Consider the following 17463-nt stretch of genomic DNA (forward strand, 5'->3'; position numbering starts at 1 on the left):
GGCGTCCAGACGGGCCTTGAATATCTCCAGAGAAGGAGACTCCACAACCTCCCTGGGCAGCCTGTTCCAGTGCTCTGTCACCCTCACCGTGAAGAAGTTCTTTCGCATGCTGGTGCGGAACTTCCTGGGCTCTGTCTTGTGGCCATTGCCCCTTGTCCTATCCCCACAAACCACTGAGAAGAGGTTGGCCAAATCCCTCTGTCTCCCGCACCTCAGGTATTTATACACATTGATAAGATCTCCTCTCAGTCTTCTCTTCTCCAGGCTGAACAGACCCAGGTTTCGCAGCCTTTCCTCATAGGGAAGATGCTCCAGGCCCTGTATCATCTTTGTGGCTCAGTGTTTGGGTGGCAACAGATCAGCACCGTGAATGACTTACAAATGAAAGAGAAATTTTTAAGGGGTATTTTCGTACTTGGCGTGAGTGAAAAGTCAAGAATATTATTTATGCAGATGGGAATGCCTGTGCCCAGTGAGGTGCAGTATTGTCGTAGCTAATCTCAGGTATATTTGTATTTGAGCATGGATTTTCTCCTTCGCACAGAGGTCCCCCTTCTAGTTGGTCTGTCAATGAAGTCATAACCCCACAATTGACATCATAGTCTGTGGTCATGGAAACTATGGCGATCTCACTTCAGTTTTATAGCAGTCTCTGAACGATGGGAAAATGAGCTGTAAGAGAGGAGTTCGCTGTTTAAACTCAGATATCTTTGGTAACTATCAGAAAGTATATTAAGACATAGCTCTGTAGGACCAGATTGATTCTTGGTGTAGCACTGCTGAAGGCACTTGAATTACCCCAGGGAGGAACTTACCCCCTGTGTCTGGAATGACTTGATGGCAAACATGTGAAGAGGAAGTGAATTTATGCTCCAGTTTAATATATTGGAAAGTTTCCCCTCGTCTGAAAGTCTTTCTTTATCTCTGAATTTCCTGGCTTTTGTGGATTTATATTAGATCCTTAATGTTATTTCAATGTATTTTTTCTGGAGTTTGATGTCTTTTGGGTTGTTTTTATTGGGGATATAATATATATATATTTCATGAAAGTAAAAGCAGTCTTCCATTGAGGAGGTCACAAAACTTTCATGAACACTATGTACCTACTAAGAGCAAGGCGTCTTCTTATTTGAAATCTATGATTGTTGCTTGTGTACCTGAAGCATTCATTTTGATGAGAAGAAAGATGAAAACGTCTCCTGAAGAGCACTATAGCACCTATTTTCCGAAGTTAAATATTAGTCATTTTTAATCCTTTACAAAAAAATTACCTGTATAACTCATGCAGAAAGCTTGTATCATCTTAAAATTAACCACCTGTAATATAAATAGAATATCAATGCAATATGGTTGTTGAAATCTTTAAAAAGAATTGTTTTGGATTTTTTTTTTGGGGGGGAGACATGGAAAGATGGAATAAACCAGTTACATGCTGTACTGATATGCAAGTGACTCACCCTTGTTCTGCATCAGAATTCCCCATCATAAGCCTGCTTCGTAGCCCAAGTTGTGGAAAGATTATGTACAAAGTCACGCCATAGGGAGCAGAGTCATTTGAGGATGTGGGTTAATGGAGAGTGTCATTTCTGCACCAGCAGAATTCCTAATATAAACAGGACTCTGTTCTCTCTCGCTTGCATAGGTTTACCGAACCCATGACATTTCCCCAATTATGGAATGGTATAAGGGGATGAGGAGCAATAGCCAGGAGGCAAGGAAAATTCCCAGGGAGCACAGTGAAGGGGGGTGATCAATAGGATGCACACTGGAGAATCTCCCTCCTTGAACATTCTCAAACGTCAACTAGAGAAAACCCTGAGCAACCTGATTTAACTTTGAATTTAGAGTTAGTCCTGCTTTGAGCAGGAAGTGGGACTAGAAGATATCTAGGTGCCTTCCAACCCAGATTTTATGCTTTTATGCTATACCTGTCAAATTACAGAAGCCCATTGTATCTTAAATCTTTTAATGACTGAGAATGTCACCAGAGTAATTTTATAATAGGGTCCAACTGATGCATAAATTCTTGATGCACAAAATCAGCCACAGAATATTTATTTTTTTCCTTTGTTGAGAAAGGAAGAGAGACACAAGGTTAACAAGAGTTTTAAGGTAAGGTCCTGTGTTCTAGAAATATCTTTTCAAAATGCAATAAATATATACATGATCAGTAATCTTTTTCTGAACACTGCTCCTGGACCAGTGATGATGAAGGAAATTCTTCTCTCCCTGGTCTATGACAACACTGTGTGAACGTACGTTATACATCAGATCTGGGGAAAAGTTTTTGTTTCCTTCCTTTTTCTATTTCTGTGAGTAGTTACAGGAAAACAGCCTTTTTGTTTTTGAGTTCATCTGCTCAACCTGTTTATTCCCTACTTACAGTTTTACTAATCCTTTTTTTGTGACACCAGAATCATTTCCACAGCAACCAGTTGTGATGTTGCAAACAAAGGATTATGACTTCAGGTGCATCATGAACAGATGAACTCTTTAGAAACAGGTTTTCAGTTAAATGACTCTATTAATAAAGAATGAGAGTGGAAGGAAAAAAAAACCACACTCATGATATGCAATACCAACAGAGTTGATTCAAGCTGAACAGTTGTTAGGATTTCCTATAAGGTTATAGCATTATATGAAGGCAATAAAGTGCATGAATCAGTCAGAAATGGATTTTTCACATCTCTGTTAGAAATACTGAAGTTGCTATTTAAAGCTGCTCTGTATGTCAGAAGCAAGTTACGTCCTGACTTGCGCGTTGTTTCAAAGCAGCACAAAAACCCCACGGTATGACTATTATTGAAGAAGACGCTATTGATTCCTCAAGGGCTTTGCTGTGAGTGTGTTCCCCATGTAGCTGACTGCAGCAATGAGTTTTTTTGCCAAAGCTTCCTCAGACTGTCAGCAGAAAACGTTTCTGATGAACTTTCACGGCATCACATTGACTGTTGGAGTGACCCGGGGAAAGACTTCTGCCAAGAATAATCTTACCTTTGATGCCAGAAGCTCCCAAAACTTTTTGCTGATGTTTCTTACTTCCAGTTTCCCTTTAGTTTTATGGCTTTTCTTTCACATCCGCTGCTTAGTTGTCGTCAGGCTCATAAACCCCACTTGAAGGAGTCACGACACTCCTCAAGGCTCAGGAACATCTGCCTTACGTCCTTACCAAGCAGGCAGATTTTTAATTCCTCCCCAGTTCAGTGGAGTTGTAAGTGTGAACAAGACAACGGATAAAGGAACGGGTCCATAGTGGCTGTGGCCATCTGCATCCCTCTAGTCCTCATTCTTCCTAGAACACGCTGGGGAGGCTTACAAAGCACAGAAGCTCTGGGACCAAGTTTCTTGCATTTCTTTCTGGCTGCTGACATTGATGGAAGTCTGTCCTTGCCCATGCTTTGGCCACAGTTCAAGGCTCTGTGCAGAGTCATTGGCCCTGGTTCACTTCAGGCCTGTAATCTGCCACCCTGTAACCACTTTCCTGCCCCATGGCAGCAGTTTTCCTCCACTGCTCTTTCCTGGATATCTTTACCTAAAAGCACCTTGAAAGGAGTAGCAAGTTTATGGAGACTTTATTAAAGGACTCCTAGTGGAGCTTTCATCTCTCCACATTCATTCTTCAGCTTCTTCCCATATAAGACCTCAATTCATAGCTGTGGACGTTTCAATTGATGAAGCTGATGAGTTATTGTAGGTCTTGCCTTTTTTAATTGCATTTATGTTCTTGAGACATCTTTGTCTTGCTCTCATTTCCCTCTTCTGATAAAGACAGGAGGGGTTTCTGTATGGGCCAGTAGCACTAATCCTAAATGATTTCTAAATTTCCTTTTCCCTTTAGTTTCCCACGAGCGCTATTTCTTAGTTTCTCAGAAATATTTCCCCTAGGATTTGTCTCATTTTTCTGTAGCATTTCAAAGTTTGGACAGAGACTCTTTGCTTCCTGGAGTTTTAATAATTACATCCTCTGTGCCCAGTCATGGCCTGTTAATTGAGTCATACACACCAGGCTTCATAAAGGAATTTTCTGTTTGCAGCTCCTGAGGCAGAAGAAAGAGTTCTCACAAGAGGTATTGGAGGAACAACAACAAATGCATAGGGCTTTTCCTGGGCAGCATGACTGGCTGGGAGGGGTGGGTTGGTGACTCTTTGTTTATCCATCCTGAGGAAGTGTCCTGTGTGAGCTTGCTCTTCGCTTTTATGAGCTGAGAGGAGAAGAGGTAGAGCAGTCCTGGGCAGGGCAGAGTGGTGTTCTGTGACACTGCTTTCATCAGATGTCTTCTGTAACTTTTTTAACCATCAAGACGGTGCCTTTGCCCTTTTGAAAACAAGGCATTTTTATCAATTCTGGCCACAGAACAGTATTTGCTTGAAATTTAAAGTTGTATAGGGGCAAATGTACTTGGCAGAAAGGCATTTTTAGGGTCATTACAGTGGTACTGATATCTTTACATCTTTGCAGGGATGTGGACTGTTTTCAGCCCGTGAGTGATACTCAGCTACCCATGGTAGATGTATAAGTGAGGTCACTAACCAGCTTTCCCCATTGACTAGTGAGTCAAGACCAGAGGTGATCATCCATCTCCTGAGCTGCACGTGTGGCCCACGTACAAAGCCAGGCCAGTATTTCTTGTTTGATTCCTCCTCCCATTTTTGCCTATTGCGTTTCTCCTTTCTTTACCCCGTGCCAGGTCTTCCAGCCTGCAGCAGGTTGCTGTAGGCACCTCTTTCCAGTTCCCTCTTGCCCAAGTAAACCTAACCCATGGGAATGATGTTCTCAGAAGTATCTACCCTAGCAGACACTGCTTCCCCTGGGTCTTGTAGATAAAGGACCAAGCATTCAGCTTTGTGAGGAGACTTGCAGATATTAATAGGTAGCGTCAGCTGAGGGTTTTGCATACCAGAAATGACAGAGGATGGAAAGAAAACACAATGCGTTTATCAGGTAGCTAGAAGATCTATGGCTGTCAGTGCATAAATGCAAAGATAATGTTCACATTCCTGGTACACGCACAGATACGAAGCATTCAGAGGTCCTGCTTGCACTTGCTGCAAAGTCGTTCACCTTTACACACCCAGAGACATTCTGGCTGTGGTGTGGGTGGTTATTTTAGTCTCGGTTTCACAGTAACTGTACCTGGAATGATTACGTGGGCAGCAATGTGAAGCATTTTAATGCAAACGAAAGTGATGAGTGGTGTCGGGTGGAAGTCTCCCTTCCCACACCTCCATGGCAGCTGTGGTGGCAGCTGCAGCTGCTCAGCTCGGAGCTCCGTGTAAGTACCTTCTGCTTCATTTTGGGCTCACGTTCATTTTGGTCGCACATTTTGTTTTTTATTTTTTCATCCTTTTCTTTGCATCTTCTCTTTCTTAAACGGGTACTCTATTCCATTAGCCAAAGCTACCTCCAGAGGCGAGTGGGAATGCATTTCAGTGTTCATTGGTCAGATATTCATCAGATGTTATGTATGCAAAACACCCATGGCTGATGAGTACGTGGTGGTATAAGTATGTGAGTTACAAAAATACTTACAGATCTTCAGCCATTCAGGACCTTCATTGGTTTGAGGGAGACTCCAGGAGTGCTGTGAGCGGCTGTGGTGAGCAGTCGCGTAGAGATTGGGCAGATCCAATTTGATGGCAAGGAGGTGGTGAAGGAGAAGTGAGAAGGAGGTAGTTTGTGTGTAAATTGGATGCCATATGAGAAAGAATAGATTGACCAGTATGTGGTTTGTAAGGTTCCTAGAAGTGCCTGTATTTGAGCAATTCTTCTGTGTACGTAAATACACAGACACACATAGATATTTTTAAACTGAAGAAATTCCAAAGCAAAAATGTTTTATTAAACTGTAATTTACGAAATAAAATATTATTGCAGTTCAGACTTTTGAATCCTAATGTTTGTAAGCCTGAGAGACTCAAAATTAAGGAAAATTTTATTTGGGAAGATTTTATTTGGGAAAAACTTTTTTTATTTTATTTGGGAAAAAATTTATTTGGGAAAAACAAAACAAAACACCACCAATCCAAAACTGAAAAGCATGTAAATGCTTACTTAAGGTATGTATGTAAATGTATGCAAATGCTTAATTAAGGTCAGTCAAGTTTCTGATGTCCCTGTCCACACAACTGGAATTTTAGTGGCAATCCTTCTCATAAAGTCACGGCTGTAGTGACCCCTGATAGAATGTATTTGGTAATGTCACCTTTTATTACAGCTCTGTCAAACATCAGTGAGGACAAAATTTTAACCTCTCTCTGCAGTGAAATCACTTGGCTTCTTTCCTCTTTTTGTTTATGATTTTTGCTTCATCCTTGAATATCTTTGCTATGAATCCTGAATGTACATCATGCTATCATTTGAAAAGAGCTGGCCAACCTTTCTGATTCTGTGTCAGCTGATGGGCTAAGTTTTGACTGGAGTCCCTGTGGCAGCTCCTGCTTATGCCTGGCTATATGGGAAGTGTGCTCAGATCTGGAGAGTGAATTGTCTGCTGGTCAAGTTCAGCCTTCTCAGGTTCTGAGCAGGGCATCGCAGATTTGCACCCAGTCGTAGCAGTTACTCAATCTTGTATTTCTATGCAAATACGAGTCCATCTTGCTCCTAAATTCATACACAACCCTTACGTCCATAGTCACAAAAATGTTGTACCGATACATGGAAAATTGCAATAAAAATCCTTAAGTTATCTGTGGAATAAATGATACGGAGTACTATGTACAGAATATATCAAACGCATGGAATACACTGAGAGCAACGTTTAATGATTTGGCAAGCAATCTCAGTCTCCGTGCATGCAGCTAGGGTTGTATTTAATGTGGCGTGTCCTACATGTGGCATTCAGCTCACTGTGACTTTTCCATTAGGTTTTACTGACATGTGTGCTGCTTTTCTTGAAGTGCTTAGGAAAAGGAAGTTTTGCAGCAACTAATCTCTTTCAGAAAAATAATGATACTGCAGCACTTTATAAAATAAATATGAAAGGTAAATATTTGGTGGGGTTAGTGAGAAGAGTTAAGGTTAGGTAGATTACCATAACTGAACAATCCTGTCCTTTACTTGTTGGCATGCTTGTTGAAGCAGCTAATTGCTGCTTCAGTTTTTATTTAAAAATTGCAAATCGATATGCTGCTTTAAAAGGCATCAACTTACCTTACCGAGCAAATGAGCAATGATACACTTTCAAGAATACTTGTTAAAGAGTCATTTCCTAGTACCGCAAACCAAGGAAGTAATTTTAAATGAGTAACTAGTCGATTTAATAAGTCAGCTAATGTACTGTTTAAAGGAATGGAAATAATTTAATATCAAACTAAAATATTTGATAAAGAACCTATTGTACCTTCATCTGTTAGGTTTGAGTCAAGTATTTAAAATATGTGGAAGTGTTTTCTGTGACTTTCGTAAGGGTTAATCAGATTTTTACAAATGCATTAAACAGACCGGTTGATCCTTTACAGTATGGTTTTAACAAAAGATTATACAGATAGATGGTAATGTTGACCTTTATTAACATAGCCTTCTGTGGTGGTACGTGGAGATCATTGAATAGTAATGAGGTGCTGATGTAAAATTTTTGGTTTGCCATTACTGCAAAAATGGTTCTTTAGTACTAGAAGGCAGCTAGCAGCACTAAGCAATAAAAACTGTATGTTCGGAAAAGGTCCAAAATTTCAATTCCAATATGTTTGTCTTTTAGGTTGGGCTGCAAAATATTTTTGTTTAAAGTGAAGTTAACAAGCTCTTTTACATGGAAAATGTTTTCCTTCACTCAGGCTTTAAAGTGTTTCTCTCCTCTGTTTGTAAATTGCATCTGTCGGTCAGATGGGAGAAGTATTGCTGAATTATCTTAGCCTGTTATGATTAAAATCACCTCCTTCATGTAGCAGCAGCATAACTTTATAGCTTAAAAAAAATCTTTTTTATGTATTAAAAATCAGTGTAGCAACAGTAATAGATGCATTAGTAGTAATGAGTGATGAAATGAATGTAGAAAAAAAAGCAATGGATATGTAGCTGTACTACAGTACTTTCAGTGATTTTTTGGTACTTTCTTCCCTAGGTAGGGATTTTGCACACATACAATGAGCAAGGCTGAAAATTCAGTATCATAGAAAAGTCATTAATGATTGATAATAGCGTAACTTGATGTGGCTATAGAATTTGATTTTTTTCTTTTAGCAACCTTTCTAAAAAAGGTAGAAAACAACAGAAAAACACGTTCTTTTTAAAGTCCTGTATAATGCAATAACAAAAATAATGTTTAGTAAGTATGCTAGTATTTGGGTGTTTTTTTTTTTCCTTCTGTTGCTCTTGATACTGTATTTTTAAGGGTAGTGAGATTCGTGACTTTAAAGATTTTTGTAATTAACATCTTTTTTTTTTTATTATTTTCCAGTTGGGGGCTGTGAGAGTCAGTATTCCAAATGGCATCTGAAATGCTTATAGCTTTTTAAATATTAGCAGAGGTTCAGTATTTTCAGCACGTTTAGTGTAAAAATGAACGAAGACCCAATAAAAACTAAAAGATAAAGTGGATGTAATAGGAAAAACTGACCAAAGGAAAATTTGGATTGAATATCAGGAATATTTTCAGAGAGCAAAATCTATCAGGCCTCGGTGCAGGCTCCTGAGGGATGTACTAGAAACCCCATTGCTTTGAGTCGCTTAGGGGAGAGCTACCAAACTGGTGAAACTGGAGCTCAGCTCCACTGTGTCTGGTGGGATGGTGCTGGCTGAGCTGGGCTCACCAGTGGTCACCACAGATTTCACTGTTGGATTTCCCACTGTCTTTTGCTGCTCTGGTGGGGTTTTGCTAACCTAGGAGCATGTCAGGTTGCTGGGGCGATGTCCCAGGACAGGCAGTGTCGTGCTTTCTTGGTCTAGGAAGGTTTCCACAGCGTTATTTCTTGAAGTCTGCCGGAGTCGCTCCCTCTGTCAGAGCTGTTAGTTTCACAGATGTGAAGCCAGATGGCATCTCCAACCACTGATCCCCTTGGCTCTTTCTTGTGTTCCTGTCATCCCAGAGGGCCAATCCTGAAAGCCACGTGACATGCTGCTTCACTGTCAGACATATGCTTTATGAAGGAAAATGGACATATAAGAGCTTCTACATACAAGGTGTCTTAAGCTGATCTGGCGTATGGAGATCTAAGCACAATAATGAATGTGCACACCTATCTCCCTGCCTCAGTTTCTTCTTAGGTTTACAGGGCAAGAGCAAAGTCAGACAAGAAGCCTGCAATGTCCTGTCTGATGCTTTTGTGCTCTTACAGTCCATGGAGTTGCTTTCTTCTCGGCAGTGAATTCCCGTCTTCCTCGGCTAGTTGAGCAGCTAGGCATGTTTGTCCCTGTGAAAGCACACTTCTCTTTCCTGCTAAAGCCTCCTCTTTGTGTGAGAGTCCTGTTCCTGGCTGCCTTACCTTCATATTTTTAAAAGGTTTTCCCAGCACATAGTTTCTTTGTTCTACTCTTTCTTTAGTTTCTTGTGAGAAATAGAAAAAAATCTGGTTGAGAAGAGGTGGAGTAAGACTAGACCATCTGACAGTGATTGTGGACACGTCAGAACAGCCCACAGATGGGGGGACCGAGCATACACAGAGGGGAAAGGAGCAAACAAGAGTATGCTTTTTCTCTTTCAGACACAGAGAGGTTAAAAAGGCAATAAAGAAGGATTCATACTCTTTAGACAGTCTAAGGCCTGAGGCTAATGTATAAAAGTAATCAGTGTCATACCTGGGATGAGAGAGACATGAATGAATCTTTCCTGTACATCTTTGGTTAGAAGACCTAGTCCTGTCATGTAAAGGTGGGATGATACTACAGGATGGAGTGGCAGAGACGTATTGTCAGAAAAGTAGAAGAAAAAATGCAGGGGTAGTGCGGGAGAGGCATCCTAGAAAGGAAAAAAAAAAAAAGGTGGATGAAAAGAAAAGGAAGGAGGAAGCAGACGCTAAAGACAAAATGGAAAGAAAGATAGGCCGTAATCAGTTATACAACATAAAAGAAGGGAAAAGTGGAGCAAAGCCAGAGGGCAAGAAGAAGCAAGAGATTACATTGCATTACAAAAAATGTATTAGAAAGTCAGTGGGCTTTCTTGCAGTCAGTGGACTAGATGATGTGAAGGGTCTCTTGCAGTTCAGAATTTGTAGTTCTGTGATACTAACGAAGCAGAGGGAGGGAGGGGAACTCAAAGAAGGGACAGAGTAAAAGGGACTTTGAGTGGAATAAAAAAGACAAAACTCCAGAGGAAGTTTCAGAGTGTCTAAAATGACAAATTTATACTTACATATTTAATTGGAGAGTCAGTGAAACTCTCTGCTGTTTAAGATGTTATTCATTTGGGAAGCCATTCTGAGCAGTCCTGAACGCAATGCTCAGAGTCTGATCAAGAGCTCGGTGCGGTCAGCACAAGTGTCCCGCTCTGCTCCGCTGGTCGTTGGCATGTTTCCAGAGTCTCCAAACCGCTCAGCCTGAAAGGCAAATGCAAAACGTTTGCCACTGCAATTTGGCAAGTGTTTCTGAAGCAAAGGAAATAGTAATGAGCATATTTTGCCCACTGACCTGCCCTCTGACTAAAACGGTGGTGTAGGAGGAGAACTCTTATATAACATGAGTGAGGCAGAATATTTCTGCTATTAGTGTCCATTGTTAGGGGGAAAAGGAAATAACACAGAACTGGTTCAAGTATCGTCACCCCGCAAACTCTAAACACTAGTATCACTCAAGGAATATTTAGATCACATTCCGGTCTTAGTTACTCAGTGCTGCACCGTACTTCTGTCACTTCACAGTGCCAACGAGAAAGGCAGCTAACGCCGAAGAGTCCAGATCCTGTTTCTCAGTTTTGCTTTGTTTCTCTGCCCTTTTGGTAAAGATGGAGTGATTCCTTATAACGCGTTTAACCCTAATGGGTACCAGATAACTAGCAACTGTAAGCAAGTTTAGGTCTCTGTAACTAATCAGCAGCTCCTAAAACTCTGACATTCCTTGACCATATCTGGTGCTCTCTGAGTTTCCGACTTCATTTGATCAGTAAGTTACTCTTCATAGTCTTTCTGGAAAGAGAACTGTATCTGTATTTTCACATCCAGGCTCTCCACCCACTTGTGCCATATGTTCCATTCAAAGTTCCAGGACAGGAAGTGTAGTAGAGATACCTTTCACTTTTACATCTAATGACAATTAAGTGCTTTACATTGAGTCAGTTTTTCAGTATCCCAGTTCCAGCATTCCACAGCTGGGACTTTCAGTTAAAGAAATGAGAATTAAAGAAGGCTTTGCCTCTGTACTTAAGAGTGTTGATTTTGTAATTTTCCTTCATTACTATCCAAGGCAAAAACAGGCAAAATGCCTCTTGTCTGTTGTGGATTTTTATTCCTATGGAAAGATTTTACAGACACAGTCTAAAGTTTTCTAAAAATCATGAGCCTCATTAGGTTAATGTGGGCCCACTTCTCAAGCTTGTCCAGGTCCCTTTGGATGGCATCCCTTCGTTCTATTGTATCAACCGCACCACTCAGCTTGGTGTCATCTGCAAACTTGCTGAGGGTGCACTCAATCCCACTGCCTGTGTCATTGATAAAGATATAAAACAGCACCGGTTCCAAGACAGACCCATAGGAGATACGACTCATCACCAGCCTTCTTGCCATTGTTGGCAATGTGAGGCATTATGCTGTTTCCAGCCCAAATATCATGTAGAACGATGACTTAAATTCTTATATGCTTATCTTGCATGCTGTTTGCCTTTTATTCATTTAATCTATGGAAGATAAAGGCCTGAGGATGATCAGCCAGAGCCTACGATGCTGTTGGAATAGCCAGAAGTTGAAAGGAAGTATCTCAGAGTAGTATTTATACCAGTCTCATTCATACACTGTTTAGTTAGAAGAAGGGAAGGCTTCACTTTTATTGCACATGTACACAAGTATGCATACAAGAGATGCTGTGCAGTAAAGTACACATGGGCAAACATTTGCCCAACTCTTTTTCAGGTTTGACAATCAGTTCATAATAATTAAGAAAATATTTGAAAAGTCCAAGCATAATGTAGTACTTGTCACCACATAACATTTACAGTTTCACTAAATGTAGCCAATATCTAACAACTATGAACCTAGCCTTTGCCACTTTGGGCATGGCACCTCTAGCTGTATTTTACTGCTGCTGGGGATGCTTTTATCTACAATTAAAAACACATTTCTAGTCTGTTTTTGAAAAATGGCCCTCATTTTTGTGCCTGTAAATTTGCTTCAGGAAATAATTGTGGGTGCCATTTATAGTACTTAGAACACTAACTACCTGATCACATCTACAAATTAGGCAATTAGACATCTAAGAACTAGAAAAAGAACCTATGAAATAATCCTCACAGGTATTTCTAGAAGCAAAATTCCAACCAAAGAATTAATGAGGTCAGGACCTTTCAATAACAGCAAAAAGCCCAGCACCTCTAAATTAGTTTTCATACAAAATGGTTATTGCCAGAGGTTTTGTTAGGTGAATGATGATACAAATATTTGACTAATCTGGAAAAGCAATGACCTAAAGCAGCATTTAAAAGTATTGACAAAAGCAACACGTGTAGAATATAAATATCTTAATAAAACTAAAAGCATTAATTAAAGGTGCTGGATAAATGGCCTCTGAAAATAGTATCCTGCATGCAAATAAAAATTTGACCATAGCCAGAAGAATTGGAGGTTGGTCCACATTCTTCCACTAGTTTGCCTAAAGCTGTTAAAGGGTAGCTTTAAATATAGGCTCCAGAGTCTTTTCTCTGAAATCCTCGAAAATGTATACTTGAACTGAGGAATAATATTTATGAAGAGCTGAAGTTGATACCACAAACTCATGAGCTGTAAGCCAATCAACCAGCACTTAAAGCACAGCAACATGCAATCGCTAGTCATTGGGGCTGTGCTTGAATGCATGATTCCAAAACCAAGAGTGTTTTAGTGGTCCCTGGGAAAAGGAACTTTGTATTATGTTGTCTAAAAATACACAGTGTTTAACTACAAAATCCATACAGTAATAGCCATATTGGACAAAGATATCCTACTGAGTTATCCATGTTCTTCTGCTGTACTCTTGTGAGGGTGTTGGTTAAAAGGGAATTAAAAGGAAGAGTCAACAGGGTGAAGTGAGTTTCACTCAATAGGAAGACTGCTTGCACACATTAAGTGTTCAAAGTACATATACGTTCAAAGTACTAGCTGCCAAAAAGACTTTACAAGGATTATGAAAGGGCTGCCATTTTTAAGGAGAGGAGTGGAGAGGACAATTTAAACATTCTTCAAAAAGTTGAAGTCGTGTCCAAATGAAGGAGAAGATAACCAACAGCATGTTACATATTAAACACTGATGAAGCAGGCCTGAAAGGGTTCTGAGGAACAGCCTGTTAAAGGCATGGAACTGCTAATAAAAACACTTCCAAACATGCTGGAAATGGGAAGTCATTGAAGAGTTCTGTAGAAGTGATGAATCTCGACCAAGTAGAGGGAGAGCTTAGGTAAATAAGGCCACAGCAGTAGAGAGATACAAACTCTAGGTACATTAGAGGAATTTAAAAAGATTCCCACCCAGAAGCTTTCTTCAGAGTGAATGATTTTGAGGAACTGTCTAATATTGAAATACAGATGAAGGAGCTTTCAAACAGATCAATAAACTTGAAGTGAGAAATTGTCATGACCAAATACTGTTCTCTGAAGAAGTCAGATTGAGCTGATCAGAAATTCTCAAGCTTCCTACAGCAATGCTCTAGCAGTAGGACATAAAGTAGGTGTTCAGCACCGTAGAAGAAGGTGGCAGTCGTTCCACTTTCCACACCAAGAGAGCTCCAGAACTGCAGACCAGTAGGTCTGATCACCACACCAGGCAAATAGGTATAAGCTATGAGAAAAAATAAGATTTGTAGGAACTTGGGTAAGTATAATATTGATAGGAAGAGGTGCATAAAAATAAGAAAATAGTAAGCTTTTTTAAAAAGTTTTTTAGAGTTGTGTATCACAAACCTGTTGGAATTCTCTGAAACAAGACTGGTGTGTGTGTGGCGAAGGAACCTATGTGGTGTGTCTGGTTTTCCAAAATAGTTTTTTTCAGTGTTATTCACCAAATGCTCTTAAAGGGGTTAAGTGGTCAGAGAATGACAGGGTTCTCTTCTGAGCTGCTTTGACAGTGGAGGGGAGATATCAGTATACTTCTGATAGGAATTATGCAGGGACCTACACTGCTCAAACTTTGTGATTTTGAAGATATAGTTGAGTAAAGTTATGATTTGGAGATGTCAAAAATTGTTTAGGAAGTTAATACTAAAAAGGATTATGATCAGTTGGAAAGGAACTCATGGTGCTGAATGGGCTTGGCAATGCAACAGCAGGTGACACTTCGTGTTGCTGTCTTCAAGGTAATGAGAAGGAACTCTGCCTTTGCAAAGGTGAGCTCCAAGATAGCTGTTTCCAAAGAGGAAAGAGAACTTGGAGTCATGATGGAGTTCATGCAAAATGTCAGCTCTCTTGTAGCAGTGGTTAAAAATAAGAAATAAAATACTGGTAATTGTTAGTAAACAAGTAGAAAACAAAATGCAAAGCGTAATTCTGGTGTGTACAACTCAGTGGCACACTTGCATTTTGAATGCTACAAATAATAAGGGACCTGAAGAAGTGCAGATGAATATTAGATTGTCCAGAGGTGCAGAATTATTTCCACACAAGGGGAGAGTAAGTAGACCAGGTCTTCTCAAATGAAAATAAGAGAGAACTGAAGCAGAAATATGTCAGAGACACATAAATCCAATTAGTTCTGTGACATGAATGGAAAATCATTATTTATAACTTCTCAAAATGTAAGAACTAGAAGACATCAACAGAAATGGGTAGAGTAAAAACAAAAGGAACTATTTTTTTCACACTGCACAGTTAATTCAATGAGCTAATTAGCACAGAAGATTTCATGTAAGATGTATTTACAGTTTACAAAACAAATTCATAGAAAAAAGTAAGATGCAGAAGAAGGATTTATACAGACCTTATACAGAAGGTATTTTTAAACTCAGTAGAGGTAATGCCATCTCCCACTTCAAAAATGCAGGAAGTTTTTATTCCAAAATTCCATATTTGCCATATTTATTTTTCCACAGCATCCATTACTAGCCACTGTCTGAGTTGGTACTACTCTAGAAATAGATTTTTATTCTGACTCATTGCAAGTGCTCCTACTGTCTAATTTCTAGTTCAGTGTGCTTCTATATTATGGTAAATATTTCAGTAATAAGAAATTCAATTGAAATAACAGTTCATACATTCTAAAATGAGGAATAAGTATTTTGATGGATGTAAAGTATCTGGGACCTCTAGACTGGAAGTCTCTCCAACTTCAACATATTTTTAAATGATGCAAAAGTGTAGTTGTTTCAGTGTGCTTTCTGTTAGTTCTTTGCCTGCTTTAGATATGCTAGTATATGGTAGTATGCTGTAGGAGGACTTTTCTGGACACTGAATAGAAATACTAGCATTTTTTAAATGAACGTGGGTATAGGACAATTTGTACCACAACAGCACTTCTTCAGTTCCACAGTATCATATCTACATCTCTATGTCAGTCATTTAAGATGTATATATACCCATCTATATGTATCTGTGAGTGAGAATAACCATTAGTATGTTGCAAATAGGTTCTGGAGATGAAAAGCTTTTCATATTAATACCCAAACATTTGCAAATGTTCTGGGTTATGCATACATATATATCTGGTGATACATAATGAAGTGCATTTGTTGGATGGGAAGAACATGCTGAGTTTCAGGTGGTATTATGGTAGAGGTTATATTTGAATTCACTGAAATTCATCCTAATATCACGAGGTGGGACATAATGAATGTAGACAGAGCAGGAAAATAATGCTCTTACTGCACTGCTCTTCTCCCTCAAAAAACAACCAAACAACCAAACAAAAATGAGGAATTCGAAGGACCCTTTCAAAGCAGTGAGGTAGATACACCTGTGGTAAAAGTCTGTTGAGTCAGTCAACTTCTTTCACAGCTGATTGTGCAGAAACACAATGCAGAGAACGTAAATCCTGTCAGTCGGAAGGGTACCCCTCAGCTGGTGCTGGGCGCTGCGCTGTGCACCCTGTGGGGCTGCCAGGTTCCCCGGGGGCAGGCGGTGCCAGGGGTCCCTGCGTCTCAGCCCTCCTCCAGGGCCTGCAGCGAGGGCAGCGGCGCCTTTCCTTTGTGTTGGGTGAGTCCAGGAATGGTAGGGAAGTGCTGGGTTAGAGGGTGTTGTGCAGTACCCTACAAGCACCGTCTCCGCCTGATTAGAAGGTTTGTGTGTTTTTCTTTTCCGTTTTCTCTGGTTTATTTCAGTGGAAGCTTGCGTGAAATTGAGACATTATTTTTCTGATGTATTCAACCAGTAAAGACTCCCTAGCCCCTATGACATTTGAAAACGTAATCTTTATTTATTGCAGCAATGTCTGAGCACTTCCATAAGGGCTTGTGACCTAAGCTGGAATAGTTACAAGGCAGGGATATCCCATTTTATAGCCAGTAAAAATCAGGGTCATTGTCTTTGTCAGAGAAGCAGAGGACGTCTTTGGCTCAACCAGGAACAATATCAAGGTCTGCCTGTCCAGTTCCCTGTAGGACTGTTCCTCCTCATGCATCAGACACGGCACCAGAAAAACAAACCCTTTAAGAGGCCATGGGTGAAATCGTGCACGTGTTAAAGTGCAGTAGATTTACATTTTATGAAGCTTCCGGCTGAAGATGGGAGACCAGTTACACATTAAAAATCTGTTTTAAGTTCAGGTTAACTCAAGCTTTAAAGCATTGCCAAATAATGCTGTGCCTGTTAGTGTAGGTCAGTGGTGGTTTAATTTCTTCTTTTTTTTTTAACTATATAGAGAACAAAAGGTGCTAAAGTGGTGCTAAAGTGGACATAAAAATTTATCCAGGGCTCTGCAGAGAGACAATATCACAACAGCACTCCTCTATTCACCAAGAAACTCCAGTCTCACTTCAGGTGCAGTTACTGAAGCTGTCAGAAGAGAAGCCAGATCCCTTGAGCTCTTGTCTCCTTGGCTGAAGGGGCAGTTGAACAGTAGGAAGACCACATTTGCCATCTGACAGATCCTGGGTTTCCCAAAACAACTGGAATGTTGTCAGGAGCAGCTCAGGGCAAAGGCGGGTTGCTGCAAAGCTAATTTAGCTGTGCCTGCATAGGCAGTGCACAATTCCTTAATGGGAACTTAAGCAGCTTAGTTTAAAAAGCAAACAAACCGTAAACAAAAATAAATCCTCAAGAATACGTACTTTGCATGCCTAGCACAAGTCTTGGAAACACTGGTAACTCAGTGAAACAGCCAGAGGCTGTGTTTTTGTTTCTGGTTAATCTCTGTAAAGAGAGAAAAAGGTAGGACCTGCACAACCATCCCTGGTTTTACCTCATCTCCTCTGCATTCTGCAG

General features: G+C 40.2%; 1 protein-coding gene and 1 long non-coding RNA gene across 3 annotated transcripts in view; one reads left to right on the forward strand and one right to left on the reverse strand.

The window, feature by feature from the left end:
* LOC308191522 overlaps window positions 1-17450 on the reverse strand; it is a 29110-nt gene extending 11660 nt beyond the window's left edge. The window contains exon 1 of the long non-coding RNA XR_013948095.1: window positions 49-17450. This is a non-coding gene — a long non-coding RNA (uncharacterized lncRNA). The remainder of the gene's footprint in view (window positions 1-48) is intronic.
* Window positions 1-17463, forward strand: part of HMGA2 (high mobility group AT-hook 2) — a 114490-nt gene that overhangs the window by 25400 nt on the left and 71627 nt on the right. The window lies entirely within an intron of this gene.

Source organism: Anser brachyrhynchus (assembly GCF_964034855.1).
Source record: "Anser brachyrhynchus genome assembly, chromosome: 1".
Classification (NCBI taxonomy): domain Eukaryota; kingdom Metazoa; phylum Chordata; class Aves; order Anseriformes; family Anatidae; genus Anser; species Anser brachyrhynchus.